The sequence below is a fragment of the Mus pahari genome, chromosome 9 (assembly GCF_900095145.1).
Source record: "Mus pahari chromosome 9, PAHARI_EIJ_v1.1, whole genome shotgun sequence".
Taxonomy (NCBI): Eukaryota; Metazoa; Chordata; class Mammalia; order Rodentia; family Muridae; genus Mus; species Mus pahari.
The window spans coordinates 79,320,517-79,330,220 of NC_034598.1; the positions used below are offsets into that span (position 1 = coordinate 79,320,517).

Here is a 9,704-nt window from a genome sequence, read left to right on the forward strand (position 1 = left end):
ATAAAAAAAATTAAAAAAAAAAGAAAACTCTACAATGCCTCTAATAGAGCAGGAAGAAACATACTTGTTTTATATGCAAAACTAAAAAAAAAAAAAAAAAAAAAAAAGAGTTGCCTTGGTCATGGTGTCTCCTCACAGCAATGGAAACCCTAACTAAGGCAGATGGAGAGTATCAGTCAGGGACAGTCGCATGTACCTATAGTCTACCTACTCAGGAAACTTGGGCAGGAGAGTCCCTTGAGCCCAGGAGTTCAAGACTAGCTTTGTAACCTAGCAAGGTTCCGTCTCAAAGCCCAAAACAAAACTAGATTATATGAACAAAAAGGATCAGTCAGGATTTCAAGTGTCTTTGTTCTGTGTTGTTTCATTTTATCATGACTCTACTCAAATACCTGACAGGAAGTCAGGATGAAGGCTTTACTCTGCTCAGAGACTCAGTGTTCTGTCCAGGTTGCTGGTCCCGTGCTTGTAGGCAGAACACCAGGGCAGCGAGACCAGGTGGGAAGACAGAGTAAAGATGAGAAGGGACCAGGCAGAGCCTTCAGAGCCCCATCACTAACTATGCCCCACCTCCTGAGGTTTCCAGGTCCTCTCCAGACAGTGATATCAGCTAGGACCAACACGGGAGCCTGTTGGGAACATGTCATGGTCAAACCACAACAGAGTTTCTGAAAGAGAATACAGAGCTTGTTAATAAGCAAGTCAAAAACCCAAGCAATTTCCCCAGAGTTTGAACAACATGAACCTCCAGATGGAGGGAATTTATCTCAGAAATAAAATAACAAAACCTTTACCCCAAACTAGCATCATGAATTCCAGAACATCAACTGAAGAGAAATATAAACCTAGCTTTGCCTCAAACGCCAAAATTGATGCCAGGTCAATTACAGATTTCAAAAAGAAGGTCAAAACTAATTCTTGTTTTGTTTTTTGAGACAGGGTTTTTCTGGATAACAGCCTTTCTGTCCTGGAACAATTTGTAGACCAAGCTGGCCTCCAACTCACAGAGATGTTCCTGCCTCTGCCTCCCGAGTACTGGGATTAAAGGTGTGCACCGCCACACCCAGAAGTAAAATGTTTTTTAAAGGATATGGTATATCTTAGGACAAAGATTTTTCTCAAATTAAACAGCAAATGCGTAATTTTTTTAAAGTACGACACAGTTGATAAGACAGAGTTTTAAAATAGTCACCATCTGTGTCCTCTACCAAATTGTGGTGTGGGGACTGTACCAGACAGTGGAACTCACATGGGCCAAGGTATGCTCTGTCACTCTACAGACATGTGGTTATAGCGCTGGAGAGATGGCTCAGGTGGGTGCTGGAAATTGAACCTGGTTCTCTGGAAGGGTCATCCAGTGTTCTCAGGCAGCTAGGACGAAGCTCTCAAAGCCCACACCCACAGGGACACACTTCCTCCAGCAAGGCCACACCCACTCCAGCAAGGCCACACCTCCTAATAGTGCCACTCCTTGGGCCAAGCATTCAAACCACCACATCTCACTCCACTGCTATTAACACTGCCCCACCCACCCCTCACTAACACTGCCAGACTCCCAGATTCATGACTTTGGGCTTGGTTTTCTGACCCATTAGATTTAACCACAGCCATCTGTGTGACCATTGTATTGGAATTATTTACTGGAGCCTAGACGGGTCCCTAGTGAATATATAACCCTCTGCCTGAGTCTCTCAGGAGCAAATAATTCAGCAATGAGAAGTAGAGTACACTAAGCCCCTACCACCCCCATACTTGTCTGTGGACAGGACCACAGACCCAGTTTGCAGACCCAGTGTATGCTTTTTAATTGGTGTGTGTTCGTGTGTGTGTGTGTGTGTGTGTGTGTGTGTGTGTGTGTGTGTATGCGTGCCATGCTCAGTTTTGAGTTTTGGAATTCTTGGCATATTCCAAATCTGAGTCCTAAATCACATATTGATTTCTCGATTGTTTCTTTTTCCTCCCAGGGGCTGCGTCTGGCATTTCTGAGCTAAGATCAGAGATGGTTCTTGCCACAGAAACATCATTCATAAGGCCGGCCAGACATCTATGGAAAAAGACAGACAAAGTGTTAACTATATAACAACCCAAAGTCTTCAGTACAAAGGGTCTGTGTTTCAAGCAAAGAAAGAAACAAATTACCGTAAGGGTCATATACAGTGACGCAAGATGCTAAGGGAGAAGCTCCGCCTGGGGTAGGTTCACTCTGAGGCTGGGCAGAAGGTGCAGATCTCATTCCATGCTTTTTTTAAGGCTAGGAGGAGCATCTGGTACTTTCTTCATCTCTAACTCCAACAGGAGCTAATATGATTAGCTGAGCACACAGCCGAGATAGGAAAAGGTGAGGTCCTGGGGATAGGCAAGCAGAGAGCAAGAAAGGAAGCATGTGTATGTGTGTGTGCATGTGTGTATGAGCATATGTATGCGTGAATGTGTGTGTGTGCAAGCATTGTGTGTATGAGTATATGTGTGTGTATGTATGAGTATATGTTTGTGTGCACATGTGTGTATATGTGTGTCTATATATGTGTGTGTATGTGTGTGTGTGAGTGTGCATGTAATGTGCATGTATGTGTGTGTGCATGTGTGTAATGTGTGCATATATATGCAAGTGTGCATGTGTGTATATGTGCATGTGCATATATGTGTATGAGTATGTATGTGTCCACGTGTGTATGTGTGTGTGTGTCCGTGTGTGTGTGTGTGTGTGTGTGTGTGTGTGTGTGTGTGTGCCAGGGTACAGGTATGGACATCAGAGGATAACTTTAGAAATCAGTTCTCTACTTCTGCCTGGAGTTCTGGGAATGGAACTCAAGTTGTCAGGTGCACATAGCCTGCATTTACCTGCTGACCCATGTAGACATCCTTGGTAGTTGTGTCCTTAACTCCAAGTTATGTTTGCTCTGCTGCTTCATGGGAGATTACACAGAATGTCTTTTCCAGAAGGATCTGGTAACATATACATGCATATTATTAGTTATAATTATTGTATGATTTTGTGATATAAATGTTACATGATTCTATATTATATACATCACAATTAAATAATTTTACTATATATTTATAAATATATATTTATTATATACTATAATATAAAAACATAACATTATAAATAATATTAAATTATATATAATATTGTTATATATATATATATATATATATATATATATATATATATATATTCAACTACTGGCTTTTGACCCTAATGAAATAATTTACAAGAATCCTAGGGTTCCGATTCTGATTCTACATTACTCGTTTGTCCTGAGAATGTTACAGTCCTGAAGTAGCAAACAGCTAACAAATGGGAAGATTTCAAATCGCCCTGGGATTCTGGAAGGGATAAAGTAGTTAGTCTATCTTCATTTCCTCCTTCTCATGTTAAAACAGGGTGACATCTGTAACACAGAAGAACGACTGCCCCTCAGCACAGATCATGTCCTTTTTCCTGGGCACAAACCATGCCCTGAAAGTCTTTCCCACCGACTCATCTAGGTTGGGTCCCGCGTGTCCTTGACACTCAGCACTTACACACAGTGGCCCTCTGGGTAAGATGAGTGGTTCAGAAAACGCATCATCACAGATCATAAGCTATAACGAGAAGTAGATTAACCCCGGGGGCATGCCATCAAATGATCTGCCAGGGGTACAGTCGACAAGGTCTTCATCAGTCAGTGCTGATATAAATATCATCCTTGGTGGATCATTTGCAATGTGCCTCTCAGAGCTAAATCAGTACTCTAATTGCAACATCAGTTATGGGCCCTGCTTGGTGGTGAGAGGGGCCGAGATATGAGGATATTCTCAGACAACGCTATTTATAAATGCCACCTAGTCCTTAATTATCAAGGGGAAGGGTGTGGCCAGAGGTAGAAACTGGATGTGATCGAAAACTGAGCCTGCCAGCTGCCCTCAGTACAGTCTGTGCAAGAAAGAAGGTTCTAGATGGCTCCTTGCCTCCTTTCTAACAGAAGGAGATAGAAACCTCAGGTCCTGGAAGAATAATGTCTTCTAAGATGCTATCTGACATTTCAAAGTTAATTGTCTTTATTTTTTTTTAAGTGCATCTTCCAGCCCTTCAAGCCTTCAGGAGCCTATGACACTTCAAAGTTTATAAAACCCAAAAGTAAACAAGACATTGCAGTAGGATCACCTTTATCTTTCAAGGTAAAAGAAAGGGGTAGACAAGAAAATGTATTTACTGGAACTTAGTCAATAATGAAAAGAAAAAACTGAAATTTCAAGCCATAAAAATCTCCACAACACACAATTATTTGTGGTGTATATATATACAAATCCATATTCTATACGCCAGAGATTCAACATAGGACATCAGAAAAAGCATCAAGTATTTGAGAATAAATAGCTCTATTTGATAACTGTTTTATCGACTTCTACTGTCAAAGACTGTGCTAAGAAATTTACCTACATATCTAAATAAATTCCCCCAACAATTCAATAACACATATATTGCTGTGCATGTGCTACAGATATAGACATTGTGTTTTAGAAGATTATCATCAGGTAACATTTAAATGGAACGATTATTATTGCTCGGTTGCGCATCTGATTTCAAGTGGTTACCCCCAAACACTATTCTGCACACTCGGGACAGCATGGCTCACCTTGCTCGTATCTCCTGCCACCTTTCGGGGTTGCTCTATAAATCTTCAAGCTGTGAACCCCTTATAAACTCATTGGGTCCACGCTCGCTTCCACGTTCAGATCCACCCCACCTTCTTTGAGCAGAGATTTTTTTTTTTTCCCTAGGACCCCTCCCAAACCTCTGACTGTCTATGTGTCAGGTACCTGGCCTGGTTCTGATAAGCTGGTAGCAAGCAGGAAGCAGGAAGGGGCTTGGGATGAGCCAGGAGAGGAGAGGGTCCTGCACTGTTAGCGGGAACTATGTATGGGGCCAGACTCCCTGGCAGAGGCTAAAGAGACTGGCAATATAAATTGAAAACGGTTTGGAAACTTCAAACTTTATTCTATAAAGGAATATTTAATAATGTGAAAAAGGCTCACTCATTCTTACTTTTTGAGCATACATACACTATTTTCTGATTTATGATTATTCATAAATAAAGGCACATTACTCAAAAATTAATCCCTGAACAAAAGCTTTCAAAGTCTTAAACATTTCTGGTCCCAAGTCTTTGGATGAGGGATTCTCAACCTGGCATTTGTGCAGATATATATATATATATATATATATATATATATATATATATAGAGAGAGAGAGAGAGAGAGAGAGAGAGAGAGAGAGTCTGTCTGTCTGTCTGTCTGTCTGTCTGTAAAGAGGACCTGAGGCACTGGTTGGGTGGATTACAGATAAAAGTAATGGCTGCTCTGGTATAAGCATCTGAGTTAAGACACCAGCACCCATAGAGCAAAGCTATGTGTAGTCATGTGTGTCTGACCTAGTGCACAGGTGTATGCACCTGCATCCACACATGCACCTTCATACATGTGCACATACATGACACACATACACCCACAAAAAGAAAGAACAAAAGATTGTTCACAGGAGGCAGAATAATTTTAACTCCCATTTTTACTCCTTTTGTACATTTTTTTTCAAACTAATAGTAATGAATACTATGCTTGCTCATTTTAAGACCACGTATATATTTTTGTTCTGAACAGAAATTAGAATGAATAATGTAGTTAGGTTTTACTTTGCTCTGTCTTGTCTCAAAAGAGGGTCTCATCATAGAGATCGGACCCAAATTCACAATCTGCCTAAGCAAAGGAGGAAAATATCAAAATATAATCATCCGCAACATAGCTGACTTATGGTCAGGAAGTTATTCAATGTACTTATGCACAGTGAGTAAGCTGGGAGGAGTTACCAAAAAATGAGTGGAGTTGCATGGCCTTACGAATGATTTTAATTTTCTCACTATATGGACTTGCTTTTTTATTACAAGAAACATGCATTACATACATAATTTTTAGAAGTAGAGACTGATTTTTTTGGGGGTGTTTGTTTATTTGCTTTTTGTCTTTGCATTTTGTTTAATAAATGTATTTCTGGCAAGGGAGGATTTGGGACTTTTTCTTATTCTCTTCTCTCTTCTCTGTTACCTGACCCTAAGGAAAGGTCACAGGACAAACCTTAGCCATTGAACTTACATAATCACGTGACACCGCAATTGTGCTTCTTAAATCCAAGAGCTTAGGCAATCCTCAGCCTCCACACCAGGATTTCTTCTATAGTGCTCATCCTAGTGGGTTAAGTTGACCCATGCTTATCCTACTGGGATAGATTGCCCAGTGCTCATCCTAGTGGGGTAGGTTACCCCATGCTCATCCTAGAGGGGTACATTGCCCTGTGCTCATCCTAGAAGGGTACGTTGCCCCTAGAGGTTAGTTCCACTTTGAAAGCACCACCACTGTATCTATGGTAACAAGACTCCTGTTAGAATCTGTATTTGCAAACTCCACAGGCTACTGGACTATAACGGCAAGAAACATACGGGAACTTGCTAACACAACACATTTCACTTTAGGTGCACCCTGAAATCATAACTATAAAAATTATTGTCCTTGTAACAATAAAATAAAAAATAAGACTATGATATGTTCTGGCAAATACACTCTGGAGTATGTGCCTCAATGCTCCTGACGGCAGGAGCTTGAACAAATATGTATGCAGGCATATTCAAGCAGCCTGATTCAAAATAGCTGAAGTATGCAGTTGAGCTAATTGTCCATCAAGGGATGCGTAGATAAACAACAACAACAACAAAAGCCTGGAAATAGCCAGCTAGAAATAGAATGAAAGACACATTCTCCTCTGAAGACTGTGCGAATTGAAACCAGCCTGGTGCAAAAGAGGAAATAATCTATGATCCCAGTTGTGTGAGGTCCCAAGGGTCAGTGCCTCAGAGACAGGGGGCAGATGGACAGAAGGGACCAGAGCCTGGTGGAGAACGTCGGGAGTCGTTTGAAGAATTCAGATCTGCAGTGTTGCAGGGTGGGAGAGTATGCTGAAAGTAGTGGGACGATCACGAACGATGGCACTACACTTGATACCACTGACCTGTGCACCGACAGAGGTTGGCATAGGGTAGTTATGTCACATGAGTCAGAGGGCTGGGGCTGAGCCCCAGAGGGTAGAGTGCTTTCCTAGTGGGCACAAAGCCCTGGGTTGAATATCTAATGCTGCATAAACCCCAGGTATAGAGATATAGATCTGTAATCCCAGCACTTGGAGAGTAGAGGCAGGAGACTGGAAGTTCAGGGTCATCCTAGGCTAGTTTCAGCATAAGATATGTGAGACCCATAGAGATATATTAGACAGACAGATGATAGATAGATGGATGGATGGATGGATAGATAGATAGATAGATAGATAGACAGACAGACAGACAGACAGACAGACAGACAGGTAGATGATAGGCAGATGTCAGAATTGTCTTTTCATTTCCTCCTGAGTGATCTGATTACTACATGTTACAGAATTTGGTCATTCTTTACTAACTAGCTTAGCACTCACTATATAGCTCAGGCTGGCCTCAAACCCACGATTCATCAACCTCGGTGCCAGGATCAACAGGTGCTTGTCACCACTGCCAGTTCTTTCATTAAGGGATTTTAATGCAGAGAAAATAAATAACCAACCATTTAGTCACCACCCAGACTTTTAAATGTTGTGTGGTGCCTTCTTTGTATCCTATATGTATCTTCCTCTCTTTTTCCAGAGGAAAAAGTTATTTACACACACACACACACACACACACACACACACACACATACACAGGAGAGAGAGAGAGAGAGAGAGAGAGAGAGAGAGATATTTGTGTGTTGTCTATGTATGCATTGTGTATATTTATATGGGCATGCTCTGCGTAATACTGATTTCTGTGCCTTACAGTCTTGCATGAATAGGGCCACATACCATGTCTTTCCTTAACTTGTTCCTTTCCCTTGGCGTCAATGAGAGATTTGTCTGTGTTGCTACAGACAGAGCCAGGTGACTTCTTTTAAGCGCTGTACAGTATTCCACTCAACAGATAACACCATGACTTACCTAGATCTGTTCTCAGCTAACGGTTATTTAGGTTACTTCTAAGTGTTTGCTTGACAAACAATGAGTAACGCTTCCAAATACCCGAGTCCCTCTATATACCTGAAAGGGCAACAGATAGATGTTAGGAATGCTCAATACGACGAGAACATCTCGGCTCCCAGTCGTCCTAGAGAAGCACAGAGCTTAGGTGTCTGGCTAACTGACTAAGGGCAGTCAGCATCCCTGTCAACCCTGGATCCCCTCACCCTGCCAACAGGGCTACAGCAGCTCCAAGCAGCCGCTCCTCCAACCATATTCTGAATCAGTCAGCTGGCTGTGGAGGTGGGGGGAGGGGAGCACAGGAAATCATTAAGCAGACATCCCACTTTTCATTGACTGGAAAGGAGTCACACGGCTACCACAGATGCAGACCGAGTAACGGAGACCTTGCTTTTAACTGAAAGGAAAAGAAGCTGCTGACTAAAGGCTTTGGATGTCCAGCCCACCTGTCCACCACTTCACCTTTTAACAGTTATGCATGTTCATTACTATGCTTATTCATTTATGTGTCCACTCTTCCTGTTAACATCCATCCATTTTTAGTTTAATTGGCTTATATCTAAATTATAACCATTAGTAATTCATATATATATGTATAGGCATATATATGATTTAGTGTGTATTTGCTATGCATGTTCACGTGTGCATGCATGAACACACACACATACAAATATCACGGAACAATTTTCTGGAGTCTGTTCTGTCTTTCTACCATGTGAGTCCTGGGGACTGAACTAAGGTCATTAGGCTTAGCAGCAAGACCCTTTACCCACTGAGCCCTCTCACCTGCCCTCATCCATCTTCGTATCAACATTGACTCCTCATTCCTGAGAGGAAAACTGACAAAATACCTGCTTATTTAAAACTTCACTTTGCGTTCTCAGTGTCCCATGTCTTCACCCTATGCCATCTGATCCTCTCTCTCCCGGCCTGTTTTCACCCAAGCAAAAGGAAAATGTGTCCTTTGAAGATTTCCAATCATCAAACACTGTGTGACATCTGTCCATGAGACACCTGGGAACACCGAACTGCCTTGGGCATATAAGTTAAACACTGAGCTATGCCGTGCTTCTCCAGCTGAAAAGTAAAAGCCAGTTGGAACACAAGGTCAGGCACCTCTGCACCTGAGTCTTTGAGGGGACGCTGCCTGGGATCATGGTGTTCTTTCCGTAACAACTTTAGTAAGGGTAGCTTCCTGTGGACATGGATACTGTGGCTGGCTAGCCCCTGCTCTGGTCTTCAGCAGGCTTCTCTAAGCACACAAGGTCTCAGGGGAAGATGATCTCAGGGGCTGTAGAGATGGTTCACTGGATCTAGGTACTTGATCCCTGGGATCTACATGATGGAAGGAGAAAATAAACTCCCACAAGATTGTTCTCTGACCTCCACAAGCGTGTTGCAGTGGTGTGCATTCACACCCAACACACCCATATATATGTGGGTCAGCGGCAGCATTTACAGGGAGTGTGATCATCTCAGTTTTCAGAAGGAAATGTTTTGGTTCAACATGTCTTTTTTTGTTTTGTTTTGTTTTGTTTTGTTTTTCGAGACAGGGTTTTTCTGTGTAGCCCTGACTGTCCTGGAACTCACTCTGTAGACCAGGCTGGCCTCGAACTCAGAAATCCGCCTGCC

The 9,704-nt window shown here is 42.1% G+C and overlaps 1 long non-coding RNA gene across 1 annotated transcript in view; it reads right to left on the reverse strand.

Annotated features, from left to right (window-relative positions):
* Positions 1 to 332: 332 nt before the first annotated feature.
* Positions 333 to 9,704, reverse strand: part of LOC115064701 — a 39,424-nt gene continuing 30,052 nt past the window's right edge. Inside the window, exons 2-3 of the long non-coding RNA XR_003844533.1 lie at positions 2,842 to 2,946; positions 333 to 668 (exon numbers count right to left, since the gene is read on the reverse strand). This is a non-coding gene — a long non-coding RNA (uncharacterized LOC115064701). The remainder of the gene's footprint in view (positions 669 to 2,841; positions 2,947 to 9,704) is intronic.